Source organism: Ochotona curzoniae, unplaced genomic scaffold (assembly GCF_017591425.1).
Source record: "Ochotona curzoniae isolate NIBS_2020 unplaced genomic scaffold, NIBS_Ocur_1.0 scaffold_4763, whole genome shotgun sequence".
In the NCBI taxonomy this organism is placed as follows: domain Eukaryota; kingdom Metazoa; phylum Chordata; class Mammalia; order Lagomorpha; family Ochotonidae; genus Ochotona; species Ochotona curzoniae.
The window spans coordinates 9,818,772-9,834,688 of NW_024467123.1; the positions used below are offsets into that span (position 1 = coordinate 9,818,772).

General features: G+C 44.2%; 1 long non-coding RNA gene across 1 annotated transcript in view; it reads left to right on the plus strand.

The window, feature by feature from the left end:
* Positions 1 to 5,530, plus strand: part of LOC121149769 — a 66,500-nt gene extending 60,970 nt beyond the window's left edge. The window contains exon 3 of the long non-coding RNA XR_005882853.1: positions 5,416 to 5,530. This is a non-coding gene — a long non-coding RNA (uncharacterized LOC121149769). The remainder of the gene's footprint in view (positions 1 to 5,415) is intronic.
* The last annotated feature ends 10,387 nt before the right edge of the window (positions 5,531 to 15,917 follow it).

Below are 15,917 nucleotides of genomic sequence, written 5' to 3' on the forward strand. Positions count from 1 at the left end.
AAATGACAGAAGGGGTAGGTAGGGAGGGAGAAAAAGGAGGCAGAGAGAGAGAGATCATCTTTCAGCTGTTTCACTCCACCTATTAACCATAATAGCCGGAACTGGGGTAAGTTGACGTGGAGGGCCTGGACTCCATCCTGGTCTGTCATATGGGTGCAAGGGACCCAAGAACTTGCACCATCTGCTGCTTTCCCAGGTGCTGTTGGCCAGGAACAGGATCAGCTGTGAGGAAAGAGCGTCTTGAATGGAACCTCAAATATAGGATGATGATATTGAGCCAGGAAAGCTAAGCCACAGTGTCTAAGGCAGAGGTCGGGACAGGTGAGGGGCTGTGCCAAGCTGAGTCAGAGCAACCACTGGCATGCATGTAATCTATGGCTGGGAACAGGCCCGGTTGGGGAGCTAAGGGGACAACCCTAGCTGGGCTGAGGTTCCCAGCAAGGGGCGTGTGGCCTGGAATGGGGGCTGCGTTCTGATCGGGAAATGGTTATAATCTCCCTTGGCACAAGTTTGGACTGGGATTGGATGCACCGAGCCGGGTCAGACTCCAACACCCTCTGGTGTCCTGGAGGACCAGGATAGATGTGCGATGGACTAGGCAAGGTCTCGAACCCCTGCTGAGCCATGTGTGAGCCATATGTGGCTATGGACAAGCTATGGCTGGGCTGAAACATTCAACAGCAAGGACCAGTTTGGGTTGAAGGCCAGTCAGGAAAAGCCACTATTCCTGCTAGGACAGGAGGTGAACTGAGTAGGGCTGGCTCATGGACCCACTGGTATGCATGAAACCTGGTATTGGAGGAGCCTGGCCAACTCCTCTGGCAGGACACAGACCCGGCAGGTAAGCGCAAGAAACATGATAGGAAACAGCCCAGAACAGGCCATGGAAAGTTACCCAATGGCATGCATTTGGCAGGGGTTGGGGGAAGACCAGGCTGAATCTGTCCACGTCATCCACTGGCAAATCCAAGCACCAAAATAGTGTGGGTTGAGCCAGGTTCGGTCGCAACAAAAACTAGTGCACAATATGGAATGCCAAGGTGAGGTTGCTTGTACCAGATGTGACCACAGCGCCCAACCAGCAAGTGTGAGAACCAGGAAGGAAGGGGGCAGAGCCGGCAGGGAAATAAGGGGTGGTTCCTTTGCAGGACAGCTTCTCCCACTGGAGAACGTAGGCTGGGATGGGGGCAGACCAGACCAAGCAGGGCTACAACACCTGTACGCCTCATGTGGACTAAATCAGGGAAAAGCTAGGCTGGGCTGATTATTCCTACTGGTACAAACAAAATTAGAGTGGGTGAGAGTTGTTTGGGCTTAGCCACACATCAGCTGGCAGAAGCTGGCACTGGGGGCTAGTTCTGTCAAGTCAAACCACAGAACTATCTGTAGAGTGCATAACCTGGGAGTGGGAGAGACTTGGGAGGGAAATAGTGGGCTCCTCCCTCTTGGGTTACCACTTCCACGGGAGGGCACGAAAACTAGGACAGGGGCTGGGGTGGAATGGGGTGTGGGACAGACTGGACTACTGCTACACATACTGGCAAACCAGGATAGGGGGCAGGTCTGGTGGGGGTTATTGCGGGTCGCTCCAATTAGGCTGCAGCTCCCACTGGTTTATGCGAGAACCGAGTATGTGTTGGGCAGAACCAGGCTGGACTGCAACACCCGTTGGTTCCAGTGGAAGTCGGGGCTGAAAACAGAACTAACCCAGCGATTGCAACCACCAGCTGATCGGGGCGATGAACTGTGCTGGGCCCTGTACTTGCTAGCACATACAAGAATCTGGTTTGACCACACCTCAGACAAAGTTTCTTTAGAAGTCTCCCCAATCGAAATGCTGGACTCAGAACCCTAACCAAGAAAAGACAGAAGACAGAACAGGTCAACCAACCATCTCAGCTATATCTTGGCAGCGAAATATCAGGCAAATGGGTACTCTGTGATGGACTATGTCAACCAGTGGATTCTTCAGCGACCTCATAGTGCTTGGAGTGGCAAGATTGGCAGTGATTCATAATTGTTGAAATATCAAAACCACTTGAGCAAGAACCTCAGAGCATACCCAACATCCAGGACCTGGGGAAGGTGGGAAATTGGGTGGGCCATCTTCCTTAATACCCCCTTTTAAACATGAAGGAAACAACATGGAAATAATAATCTTACCCACTTTCCTATAGCCCTTGAACCTTTTTACCCTAATTAACTATGTAAAGATTGTCAAAATATAATAATAATAATAATAATAATAATAATAATAATAATAAAAAGGATGGTGATATTGCAGATAGTGACTAAACCTGATGTGCCAGATACTAAGCCTCTTATTTATGTATTTACACCTAACCACCATTTTCTGCCTGATGTTTTTCACATGATGTCTCACCTAAGCCTGATAATAGTCCTATGGGGAAGTTCTTATTCATTATTTTTATATAAATCAGGAGTCTATAGCTGAAGTAAATTAATTTATTAATGCACTCAGTGTCATGGAGCAGTACACAGTTGTTCACCATTCTGATCGTTTTTACTATCTGACCAGCTACTGACAATTAATAGAAATTTAGTTGGTTTGAACAAAGCCTCTAGGTTTCAGCTGAATGTGATTCAGGAGTCTAGGGGCTGAAAGAGACAGCAGGGATCTGCTTTGGCTGGAGGGCCCAACAATGTGTCTGCACAAGCGTCAGATGGCCTGTCACTTTTTGTTACTGCTTGATTTCCTTCAAGGCAGTCTGTGGGTATTTCAGTGCCCATAGTTTAGTATAATGCAGGTGCTTGCCTGCCACAGTTGCTATTAGGGAATGGCTGTGGGGGTTACCATGGGCAGGTGCCTCAGAGGAACTGATGGTGAATCAGGCCCAGGCTGCCCTTGCAGTATATTATAACACCAGTGGTATAGGCTGAGCATCCGTGACCTGAAGCAAAGTGGATGGTGATGGTGTTGGAGATGCATTACAGTGCCCGAGATACAGAGGAAGAAGAAATAATCCTCAAGAGCGTGAGGCATTTGCCAAAGCCTTGTGGAGGGTGTTGAGTTTGAGCCAGTTTTTTACTTTCTCTACTTTAGTGTCATACTCTATAAATGATATTTAAATTGGTTCTTATCCCTTAGGGTTATTTAAAGGATCAAATAAAACAATTAAAGGGAGTGCTTAGTAGAATGTCACTTAGCAAGTTATCAGTCATTAACTTGAGGAGCAGTGTTGGATCTGAATCAGACACAGGGTTCGGTGTTACCCAGGGCTGGTTCAAGTCTAATGTGAGGTGGAATGAGGAACACTTGATTTTTGTGAGCCTCAGATTCCTCTTCTGTAAACTGGAGTGAATGATGGGTGCATTATATGAGCCGATGCTAGTTACATAACGTTTGGAAAATACTAAGAAACTGGCACTAGTTATTATCCTTGAGCTAGGGTTTGGAGAATGGGTTGGACTTGGTTGAGAGGAAGAGCACTCTTACCAGCAGGTGCAAGGTACATGGCAGTTGGTAAGGAGGTAATTTCATTTGGGGCATCTAAGCTGCGCGATGGGAAGAAAGGAGTTCAGTGACCTGTGTCAGGTGGTCTTGGAAATGGGAATGAGGATGAGGGTTCAGTCTCTGCGTCAGCGGAGCCATGCAGTTATGTATTATGTGTTCAGAATGTTGCTGGGATTTCACTGCTGCTTGTTGGGTCGCAGTCTCTGCAGCCATTAAAAACTATTTCATCATAGCCCGACATTTGTCATCTTTGTGACTATAGTTGTCTCCTCACTGGACCTCCCCGTTTCTGCTTTCATATCATTTTCTACCTGTTACCCATATAGCAGCTAATGCAGTAATTTTAAAAACTGCAAACTTGATCACCTATCTCACTTGCTAACACTAACACTAATCTCATGCTAACACTAACTCTAAGCCTAATCCTAAGTCTAACCCTAACTCTAACGCTAACCCAAAACCTAACCCTAAACCTAACCCTAACACGAAGTCTAACCCTAACATAACACTTCATTGGCTTCCCATGGCACTTGGAGCTAAATCTAAAGCTCCTATAATTTAAAATCTTTTGCGTGGTCTGGCTTTTATATGACCTTTGGGTCAATCAGCACATGGCACAATGGCTAAGTACAAGAATGTGCACAGGATATAAGGAAACTGTCCAAGAATAGCTCTGTACTCTTTGGGTAACAACTCAGGGAGCTGTCACTGTGCTTAGGTATGAAAAACAAATGGAGGGAACCATTACATAGCCTAAAAGCATAACTCCATGGAGAGGACGACCTAATAAAAGCAAAGGCTATAGGTGGAGGAGTGAAGCCAATCAGAGCTATCTTGCAGGGTAGAAGTTGGGGAGTAAATACTCAGATTTCCATGTTCACCTTCAAATGCATTACATTGATGAGCCCCAGTCAGAAGTGAGAGACAGGAAAGTACAAAAAAGTGAGGCTTTTCAGGTACAAAATATGTTTCAAAAGTGTGACAAGTGCATTTGGAGGGGCAATTGAAAGACTATAGTAGGACTTTTTATAGTTTTCTAAGTTACCTTATACTTCAAGTACACTTCAGTCTCCCCAACTTTGCCTTTTAGTTCATCCATGCCTGTTGTTTCCTCTATTTTAAGCCTGAGTATCATTCACCCCGGGAAAACACTTTTTCTTCTTTCACTTTGAATCTTGTCTATCATATGCTGTCAGGCGCTCTCTAACTGTTCTTTGATTTGTGTATAACTTGCATGGTGATTGTATAATTACTTATTTTAAAAACTCTGTTAGACTAATTGGAAAATCAGATATACAGAGAGAAGGAGAGAAAGATTTTCCATCTGCTGATTCACCCCGCAAGTGGCCTGCAATGGTTAGAATTAAGCTGATCTAAGCCAGGAGTCAGGAGCCTCTTCTGGTTCTCCTACATTGGTGCAGGGTTCCAAGGCTTTGGGCTGCTTTCCCAGCTCACAAGCAGGGAGCTGGATGGGAAGTGGAGCAACTGGCACACGAACTGGCACCCATGTAAGATCCTGGTAGTTGCAAGGCAAGGATTTAGACTATTGTGCTGGGCCCTCACCATGTCCTCAGCTCTAAAGTAATGAGTTTTACAGTAGCAGCTCAATGAATGTTTGTTAAATAATTGAATGCTTGGTACCCATATTATTCAGTCTTCAGTTTTTCTCCTCTTTCGTCACCCAACTTTGATTAGAGTAGGTCTTGGTAACTTTGACTTTGAGTGAACTTGACACCATAGAAGGGAAATTGTCTACAGTATTCTAGGCATTGTTTAATGTAAAATAGCTCAAGATAGGTAATGTTTGATACTGTCCTCATGAGTTCATAGTCTGATAGTGGAGTCTGTTGTGTAAGCAAATGAAATCCAGAAGTGCTATAAAAGCTACCCTAGCTCTTTAAACAAATTAACCAGTAGAGAACATTGTATTCTGCTTCTAGAGTGGGAGAATATTGGACATTTGAGCTGGAACTTGAAGGAGGTGAAAGGTTTGGCCAAGTGAAGAACGAGCAGAGGCGACAGCAAGAACAGAAGATGTGGCACATAAGGTAAGGACTTAATTAACCTGTATACTTTCTGCAATTAGATTTATATGTTAACCAGCAGAATTTTCCAGGAGTTTCAAGGTTAATGGTGGTCTAACATAATTAATAAGATGAGAGACAAAAAAACAAGGAGGCATTGGAAGACAGAAGAGGAAAAAGATACTTGGAGTTCCATGAAGAAAAGGAAAGTTGGACAGTAGCCAGAGGTTGCCAAGGAGAATCAAAAAATGATACATGCTTTTCAGACATTAGAGAGAATTCCTGATGAGTAATTGTTAAGGGAATGTGAATGTGAATCCTGATACAGATGTCTGTCTTGTGATCTGAAAAGAAATCTTCTGTGTCCTAGGACAAATTGTGCTTTTATACAGCCATGGCTGGGGCATTGGATGGTTTGGTTGGCACTGCTCTGTGGTACTTTTAAATAACTTCCCCCCTGAGTGCCAAGTTAATAGCTCACTATCTTTATTAAGGATTTTGGTCAACACTCATCTTTAGAGTTTTCTGTAATTCATGTTCTTGTCATCTGCTAATTCACCGCATTCACATCATTTCAACACCGTCTTCTCAAGTTCTCTCATATCAGCGCAGGATTCTGAAGCCAACAACTGTTTTTCATAATTAGTGTATCAATTCACACAGCAGACATGTGGTTTTTGTATAAGATATGGTTTCAAGTGTTGGAGATATCCAGATGTATGTGATATTTTCCTTGACCACAAAAAACTCATACCCCATCAGAGGATATAATCCAGAAGACAGATTTTTATGAAAGTTGATGAGAAATGAATAAGAAAAAAATAGTCACAGGATCTTATGAAAAACAAAACAAAACAAAAAACAGAGGCAGGTCCCTGAGGAGTATGTGTGTGTGTGTGTGTGTGGAGTAGGACACCTGGAAGAGAGACTGGGGAAAGAACTTTGAAATGAACCTCAGAGTACTAAACAGTAGCAGTTCAGCCAGTGGGAATGGAGGAGGGACATTTCAGGTGGAAGGGCAGTGAATGATCACAGGGAAGACTTGCTGATGGCAAATGGAGGTGAGGTTGGTAAGTCAGGACCATGGAGCACTGTGAATGTCTGCAATTTGCTTCAGTTGTTTGTTTAGTTTTAATAGCTTCAGAAAATGTGAGTAGTAAGATACTGTGATCACAGTTAAAGTTTGGCACCTTGGTGGTTTTGTTCCTTCCAAATTATTTTATTGGTTAACATGTAATACTTGTGATTTTTTTGCATACTGAAGAATATTTTAAAGTGCATATGAAGGTAAAAATAACCAAAACCTGCCAACTAGCCTTTCCATTTCCTTTTTTTTTTCTTTTTTTCTTTATATTTGGAGTCTACCTGTTGGTTTTTGAAGATGCATTGAATGTCACAAAATAAGGTGGGAAGAGCAATTAGAAGGCTATTACAATTAGAGTAAGGGATGGGAAAGGGCAAGGTAGTGGAGAAGAGCACAGAGATTTTGAGAAACACTGTAAAGGTTGAAGCAGGCAGGACTTGGTGACTAATGAAAGATGTGGATGAGGAAGAATGAAGACTCGTTCTCAGATCCTACTTTAACACCAATGAAAGAACCAGTTCATTACTCAGGTACAGTGTACACTTGAGGTTTGATTTTTGGCTTGGAAACCTGAATTCATCATATAATAGCTGTGAATTCTGTCATAGCTATTCAGTCTTCTTAACTCTCAGGTTACCCACCTGTAGGACCATACTAATGGTTTTACAGAGTTTTAATAATCATTAAATGAAACAAAAGGCCTGGCACGGTAGCCTAGTGACTAACATCCTTGCCTTGCACACATCATCATTCCCATATGGCAGTTTGTGTCCTGGCTGCTCCACTTCCCATCCAGTTCCCTGCTTGTGGCCTGGGAAAGCAGTCAAGGATGGCCAAAAGCCTTGGGATCCTGCACCCACATGGAGACCTGGAAGAAGCTCCTGGCTCCTGGCTCCTGGCTTTGGATCAGCTCAGCTCTGGCCGTTGTGACCACATGGGGAGTGAACCAGTAAATGGAAGATCTTTCTGTCTGTCTCCCCTTCTCTCTGTGGTTCTGACTTTTCAATGAAATAAATAAATTAATAAATCTTTTAAAAAGCTGGTTTTAGAAAATGAAACAAAGGCTATAAAATCATTTGTAAAGTTGAAAAGCTAATTATATGTAAATGATTGTAAATGATTGTTTCTCATGGGGTACCTCCTGTGATCTTCACCAATCAAGTTTTGCATTTTTGTTTGTAATGTATAAGTTAATAATATCTTCCATTATCACCCTGGGAAATATGAATTCCACAAGGAGCATCAGAACTTTAAAGTTAGGGAGTGGGTCAGAGTGGAAGAAAGACAAGAGAGATTTGTCCTGTTTGCAGTTGTAGTTCTCTTCTTCTTTTTGATGCAACATGATTTAATTTAAAAGAAATATTATATTGTAATCATATTCTAGCAGTGATTATGCCATAAAATGTGTAAAAGAATCTAGCAGTGCTGGATACTTAGGTTGTTCTTAATAATATTGATTTTCCCTTTTCTATCCTTTCGGAAGAAAAAGTTCTCTTTTAATTGTTAATTGAGTTCCAATGCTCTGTAATAAAGAATACACAGTAATCTCTTCAGGAAAGAAAGACTGAATGTGTTTCTGCTCAATGTCATCACTTTTTGCTACAGGAACTGTTTTGTTTTTATGTATAGGGGAAATAAGCTCACCTTTTTAAAAAGATTTATTTATTCGAAAAGTAGATTTTATTTTAATTATTTTTTAAAAAGATTTATATATTTGAAAGCCAGAGTTAGAGAGAAGAGAAGCTGTGACAACTGGAGCTGTCTGCAGCCAGGACCCACAAATTTCTTCTGGGTCTCCCAAGTGGGTGTAGGGACCCAAATACCTGGGCCATTTTCTCTGCTTTAGCAGGTGTATTAGCACAGAACTAGACTGGAAGTCAGACAACTGGGACTCAAACCTGCACCCACATGGGTTGTGGACACAGCAGAATGTGGCTTAACACACAGCACCACAGCACTGGCACCGTATGCTGTTTTTTGCTTTGTTTTGTTTTTGTTTTCACTGTATGCTTTTGTAAATTGAACTTCCTGGGTGGCCTTGGAATCATCATATTTTTCTTTGCTTGGAGCAAGACAGCTTAGTAGGAGGGGTAGGCTGCACCCCAGGAATGTTGGGGACCCCATCTTCCCCGTTCATGGATATAGCTTTAGGTGTTCTTACATTGCCAGAGGATAACTGGCCACTGGTAGCCCTGAAGAAGCCATTTGTTTGTGAATCAACTGGTAAGTTAATTCTTGTCAAGAAAATAGTGGATGCTTTCCTTTAGTTTATATGCCATGTGGATGTCAGAAGGGGAGAACAGGGAGCGAGGATTTGACAAGGCCAGAGGGCCAACCAGTAGGTTCTTTAGAAGGGCAGGGCAGCTTGGCAATCCTAAGCTTTATGGAGGATTGACTGCCAAGTGCTGAAGCCCCCAGGGCACACAGGCCCATCTGTGCTTGGATCTGTGCTTGGCTTTGGAAGTAGCCTGATTTTCACATTTATGACTTAAGTCTGCATTGTGAAACAACATTCCACTTGGCAAGCAAATCCAGTCTAGAAGGTTCTGAGAATAACTACAAACCCTAAGGGGAGACCCCAAACATTTGGGGATGGGGAAAGTTACAAGAGATTTGGAACAAAAATGAGTATTGAATACGACAAGAACCCAGGACTGGCTGAGATCAAGGAGTCAGTGAGATTCTTAATGCAGATTCCCTGGTCTTACCTAGTCTGAGTGGATGGGGTTGAGTTTGTCAGGTGATGCAGAGATCTGGGGTCTCCTGAGTGCTGGCTAATCCACTTCCACTTTTGCAGAACAATAAATGGTGAAGACTATACAAATTGCCCTATGGGCCTCCTGGGGAAAAGGATTATAAGGGACTGCTTGGGGGAAAGGCTACTAGTAGATGTGACAAAGTGGAAGGCAAGTCTACTGGAGCTCCTAGCTCCTTGGGGAGCCCAGCACCTTCCAAGCATTCGCTTGAAAGCTGAGCAGCAGAGGCATGGGGAGCCTGCTGGCAGTCAGGATCCTTTTTGTCTCATACCGGAGGCACCCACAGAGCTAATTCAAGTTCACAGTGCCAGCCTCCCTCATTGGCCTCCGTCAGGCTCAGTGAACACAGACACCACCAGAAAGGTAGATTCTACAGAGAGAAAAAGATCTTCCATCTGCTGGTTTACTCCCCAAATGGTTGCTGCTGCTGCTGCTGCGGGTGATCTGACCAGGAGCTTCCTCTCGTCTCTCAGTGGGTGCAGAGGCCTAAGACTTTCCCAGGCCATGTGCTGAGAGTTAGATTGAAAGTGGAGCAGCTGGGACACGAACTGACAGGCATATAAGATGCTGGTGCTACAGGCTGAGGATTAGTCTGATATACTGCTGTGCCAACCCTAATAAGTTCATTTTGAAGCACTTTGTCTTTCTATTGGTGTCTCTCCAAGATTGCCAAAATTTCTAAGTGACTTACAACTTTGTTACTCATTTTAAAAGGTTTAATACTTTGCTAATAGAGAACAAATAAGGTTTGGAGAAAGTTGGTTATCTAATGTGTTTTTAAAGTTGTGCCTGACATTCTAGATGATTTACTACACTTCAGGCAAAATAATCAAGCCTTGGAAAAAACAGTTGACTCAATAAGTTCTAGAAAAGTGGTCATCCTCCTCAGCTTCCCCGCAGTTGGAACTTTCCATCCCTTCCTGGGTAATGTAGCAGCTGAACAGATACAGTTTTGTAAGAGACACAAAGCACTGGCTTAGGGCAGATCTGCTTTTTCTCTTTATGGTATAGGAGGATGATATAGCTTTCTGCTTTAAAGAAAAGAATGAAGAATTCTGAACAACTTATGGAGCCAATTGTTGCTAACAGTTCTGACCAGAGTTGTAATGGGCTTATGTGATGTGCTTGCCTGCGTGTGAGTGTGAAGTGTGGTGATGAAGAGGGGCAGGAGTTTCATTTTGTTGCATAACAAAGGAGGTGCCATGGTACCTTACAAATGGGGAAACTTATTTTCACTTTGCTGAAGGTGCTTCAATACTTCTCCAGGAGCCTGGAAGCCAGATCATGGTGCAGAGATTATCCAACTGGCTCCATATCTGTCTGTAGACCATGCGAATCTGGGGAGTCAAGAGCAGCCTCCATAGACCGAAAGCTGCTGCATCTGGATGGCTATTGAGCTTTCAAGTAAAAACGTAGAATACAAAGGCATAGGACAGGACAATTGAGTGTAAATTATTGGAGATGTGTTTCTCTGTTCAGATGCAGTAATGAGAACGTGCATAGAGTACCGGGGCTCCCAACACAGACAAAACCAGTTAGCCATGTGAGCGAGGCAAGGGTTTTTTCTAGCTTCTTAGAAGGAACCAGAAGTGGGCCTGGCATGGTACCCTAGTGGCTGAAGTCTTCGCCTTGCACAGTCCAGGAACTCATATGGACACTGGTTCGTATCCTGACCACCCCGCTTCCCACCCAGCTCCTTGCTTGTGGCCTGGGAAAGCAGTCAAGGACGGCCAAAGCCTTGGGACCCTGCCCCTGCATGAAAGACCTGGAAGAGATTCCGGGCTCCTGGTTTAGGATCAGTACAGCTCTGGCCGTTGTGGCCGCTTGGGGAGTGAATCAATGGATGGAAGATCTTTCTCTCTGTCTCTCCTTCTTTCTGCATATCTGACTTTCCAATAAAAGTAATTTTTTTAAAGAAGGAACCAGAAGCTAGAGGAGAACATAATTTAAGAGTATCTGTTTTGTCAGTTCCTGCTTACTAGGTGTCCCTGTGCACTTGTTCTCTTTCCCATGCGTCCTCAATTGAAAAGGAAACTATATGTCACTGAAATTACAGCACCCAGAGTAGAACAAATCGATTTAAGCAGGTTCCCTTGCCTGGGTTTGGATGTTATTTGCTCCTGCCAAAATGCATGGTGATGCTTAGCCTCTAACGTAACAATGTGGAAAGGTGGTATGACAGCTATGAGGGGATTGTGAGAAGTGATTGGGTCATGAGCACTCTCGGGAAGGGATTGATGCTGTTCTCTGGCAGTAGGATAGGTCTCACAGGACTCTGGGTTATTGTGGGATAGCCAGTCTGGCCTCTCCCCACTCTCCTGCTCCCTCACTGCATGCAATTGTTCTATACCCTGCATACCTGCTCTTGCCATGTGATGCCTTCTGCCATAATATGATACATGACACTGGACCTAGGCAGTTTGGACTTCTGCACCAGAATTCTGATAGAAATAAGCCCCTTCTCCTTGTACATTACCCAGTGCTTGGTATTTTATTACAGTAGTGCAAAGTTGGATCAAGACATCCTCTTGAAGTGCCTTATCCGTGCATATTGCTGAATCATCAAGACACTTCAGCTCCCCTCCCAGAGGTGTTAGTGAAATATGTGATTGTATACATCCTTCTTCTCCAGTATGGCTAGCTAGTGGTTGAATAACTCATTCTAGCACTCCCCTCATTCAAATGCCCACCAGTATTACCAATTAAAGTCTGATATGTGAGCTTGTTTATGGACTCTTATCTCTCTGGTCTGATTTATGCACCACAACCAGTATATTATTTTTTCTTTTAAAGATTTGTTTATTTTTATTGGAAAGGCAGATTTGCGGAGAGAAGGAGAGACAGAGAAAGATCTTCTGTCCATTGGTTCATTTCCCAAATGGCTGCAGTGGCTGAGCTGAGCTGATCTGAAGCCAGGAGCCAAGAGTCAGGAGCATCTCCCAGGTCTCCCATGCAGTGCAGGGTCCCAAGGCTTTTGGCCATACTCAACTGCTTTCCCAGGCCACAAGCAGGGAGCTGGATGGGAAGTGGAGCAGCCAGGAAATGAACTGGCACCCATATGAGATCCTCTTGTTGGTAAGGCAAGGATTTAGCTACTGGGTCATAGTGCTGGGCCCATATATTATTTTTTAACTCCAAGATTATAATGCATTTTAAGTTGCTAGGCTTGGTTGGTATATTGTCACTATTCTTTTCTCTAAATAGCTTTGTTCTTTTTGTTTGTTTGTTTGTTTGTTTTCCAGTGTTGAAATTTCCTATGCATTCCAGTATATTCTGGCTAGTTTCTATTCCATTCTTTGCAGAATCCATCTGCTGTTCCAGCCTCCACATATACATATGCAGCCTTTGTTAAAAGGCCTTTGAGTATTGTTTTAGCCATTGCTTCACAGATCCTAACTTACATTTTACTCACCTTAATCCTTCAAAGAATATAGATAAATCACAGCCAGTTGGAAATATAACTGTTGACACAATATGATCCTCCCCAACAGTCAGACTGTTACTTCCTTATTTGCTCACCTTAATTTGGTAGGACTGTAATGTGTAATTTTGTTCAAGATAACACAGGAGCTACTTTTTTTTTTTTTTCACTCTTGCCCCGACCTTTCCTCCCAAGCCCTCCTGGCTCAAATCTGTACCTCACTCGGTTGTTCTTGTATTTACTCAATACTTTTGGGTCTTCAGAGACCGTCCCTTTCCCTCAAGTCCATGTAGCAAATGTGTACAAAGTTCATATGCTCCATTTGCCAGATAGGCAATGTGTTAGTGACTTGGCTTTTTAACCTCTCTGTTCTCCTTCCCAACAGATTGTCAGGCCAAGTGTATCATCCCTTTTTGAGCCCCCCTCTTCCCTTGTCCCTGTGGCACTGGGGAAAACAAAGATCAGCTGAATCCTCACAGGAACCACCAACATTTTGAACTCTGGTGTATTATCTAAATTGAAGACCGAGAAAAGGTGAGGTTGCAGAAAGCACGTTGGCAGCCCAGGGACCCCCTCTGAGAGTTTTCTTCACAAGGGCAGTTCTCTGCTAGAACATTGAGCAAGTAGTGTTAGAGGCTCTCTTGTGTGAGCCACGTGATCACCATCCTCCTGCTTGATTATGTTCTTAAAACATGCCCTGGGTATCTTATGAATTAGAATTTCTGCAGTAAAGATTGTAACATCCTTTAGGTCAAAGGGCTCTGGCTGGTGAGTCCTTGCAATCCTAGACATGCTGGTAGAAGTACTGCCCAGCTCACCCATCTCCAGTTGATGTGTTTATCGCTGAGAGGTAGACGGCAAAGTATCACTTGGACCTAGCCATGCCACTGGAGAAAGCCCAATTTATATTAAAACTCTCCATGGTTAACTTGGTCTTCAATGAGCAACCCCTGGTACCATCTCTCTTCCTCTTATCCCAGGAAAGCCAGGACAGAGGCCAAAGTGAGCAGCCTGGGTCTTCCATTTTGCAGGTTTTACTGAAGCTGGCTTCTTTGAGTTGTTTCTCTGACTTCTGTGTGAAGTTGAAATGGAGAGTGACTTTTATGGCTTCAATCAACACCAGGGGGCAGGAGAGAAAGCAAAGTGAATGGAAACAAGTACAGAACAATGGTGTAAATTATGGCTGAATTCTTGAAGTTCTTGGTGCCTGGCAGGATAGGGTATCCAATATAGCTGAAACTGCAAATTTAAAAATCGCATAAAAATTATTTCTTAGAGAAGTTGTCCATGTTCATTGCAGATGTTTTTTAAAATGCAGAGATGATAAGTAACAAAGACATTTTTAGTTACTCATAAGATCAGCACTCCAGTAAAAGCACAGTTAACCTGTTGGTGAGGCCCGCTTTATTTGCTCTGCATGAACATCTTTACCTAAAAATGAGACAATGAAAATTTCTTGAAGTTTTATGTTGCCCAGTTGATTCTGTGATATTTAGTTCAACATATGATTATGAGCAGAGGTAAGGAAAGGATTTCTCAAATATTCAGCTTTGGTTCTTACAAGGCCTTCACAAAGTTTAGCTTCTTTAACTTTTAGGTTCCTCATCTGTGAAATGGGTTGATAACCAGTATTGCCTACAGCACCTCCCACCTCCATGGTAATTAAAGGAAGCCAGTCTGTTGCCATGATGATTGTTCTGGCATAAGCAGGCTCTACCTGTGAGATTCTAGCTGGATCTCTTGACTTCTCACTGTCTTAATTTTCTTTTCTCTAAAATGGGATCAGCAATAGGCCACAGTAACTGGGGTTGTTGTGGGAGGCAAACAGGCTCAAAGTCTGGATTTTAAAGATGCTGCAAGCAGAAGCTATTAGCATTAATTTCACCTGGGCACCGGTGCTCTGAGGTGACAGCGAAAACTCAGCCTGAGGGATCACATACTGACTTGCGAAAGGACGTAGAGGAGCACATGAACCAGCACTGCTGAGTTGGTAGTTTTCTCTAATCCTCAGAACCATTCTCCCACCCCCATCTCCCACAGGAGGGACTTGAGAGCAGAACCTGACTAGATGTACATAGCTAGTTGTGTCAGACCCAGGGACTGCAGCCTGTCAGCCAGTTTGAGCTAAGCTAGCAGACTAGGACACCTGCCCCTCAGTGGCAGGTCCCTGTGAAAAATAAAACCCAGGTGTGAAGTTTCTCTCCCAATTTCTTCTTCCTTGCTCTAATAATTCAGCTTTTAATGGTTCCACTCTTGGCCGTTATTTAAAATACACTGTGATTTTTGTGTTTTAATTGACTGCTGGATATCTAAGCATAGCAGAAGTAGGATGCAGGTTTTATAAGAGCAATTTATACTTAAGTGCAGGGTTGGGATGAATGGTCTAAAACTACTCCCAAGCTACACTGCATCACTGCAAAGGACATCACAACTTAGTTCAGGGATTTGGGTTCCCAACTGGCTTCGTTTGGTCACATGGGACATTTCATTTCTGTCTTTAGTTTTCTCTGCGAGGGAGAGAACTGAAGAATAAGCTGAAACATAAATTGCCTTTCCATCCAAGGCTGCTTTTACAGGATCTGCGTGTTGGGAGAAGTTGGGGATTCCTGGCACCCATTGTGTTGCATTTATGGATATTCACCCTGAGCGAAATGCACGCAGCCAAACCTCTCCCAATGCAGACCAAGATCAGGGAACACAACAAGCAATGAACACAGAAGACATTCAACACATGGGGATCCACCGGCAACTTGGTGCGCACTAATCCTCAGACATTCCCCAGGCGCTGGCCCGGGCGAGCTGGGTGCGGCCTCCCGGGCTCTGTGCGTTACGTGCCTGCTCGCCCCTCCGCCCGGGGCTCGTGTTACGCTGCTCAGGCCAGCTGGCCCCGGAGTCCCCCCAAATCCCTCGGGGCTCCCAGCTGGTGCTGGGCGCATCCAGCCCCGCTGTGATCACGTCCTTGTGGGGCGAGGGCTCGAGCTGCTGCTGGGAGCTGGTTGGTCACGCCAGCGGGCCCGCTACCCACTGATTGGTCCGAGGGATCAGTTCACGTGGTTCCGAGCAGATAAGCGGTTTCTCCCGTGCTTGACCCGCAGTCTGCGGGAGCGACCAGGGGAGGTGCACTGCCCGGAGCTGCGGGGCGCACTAGGCTCAGGCA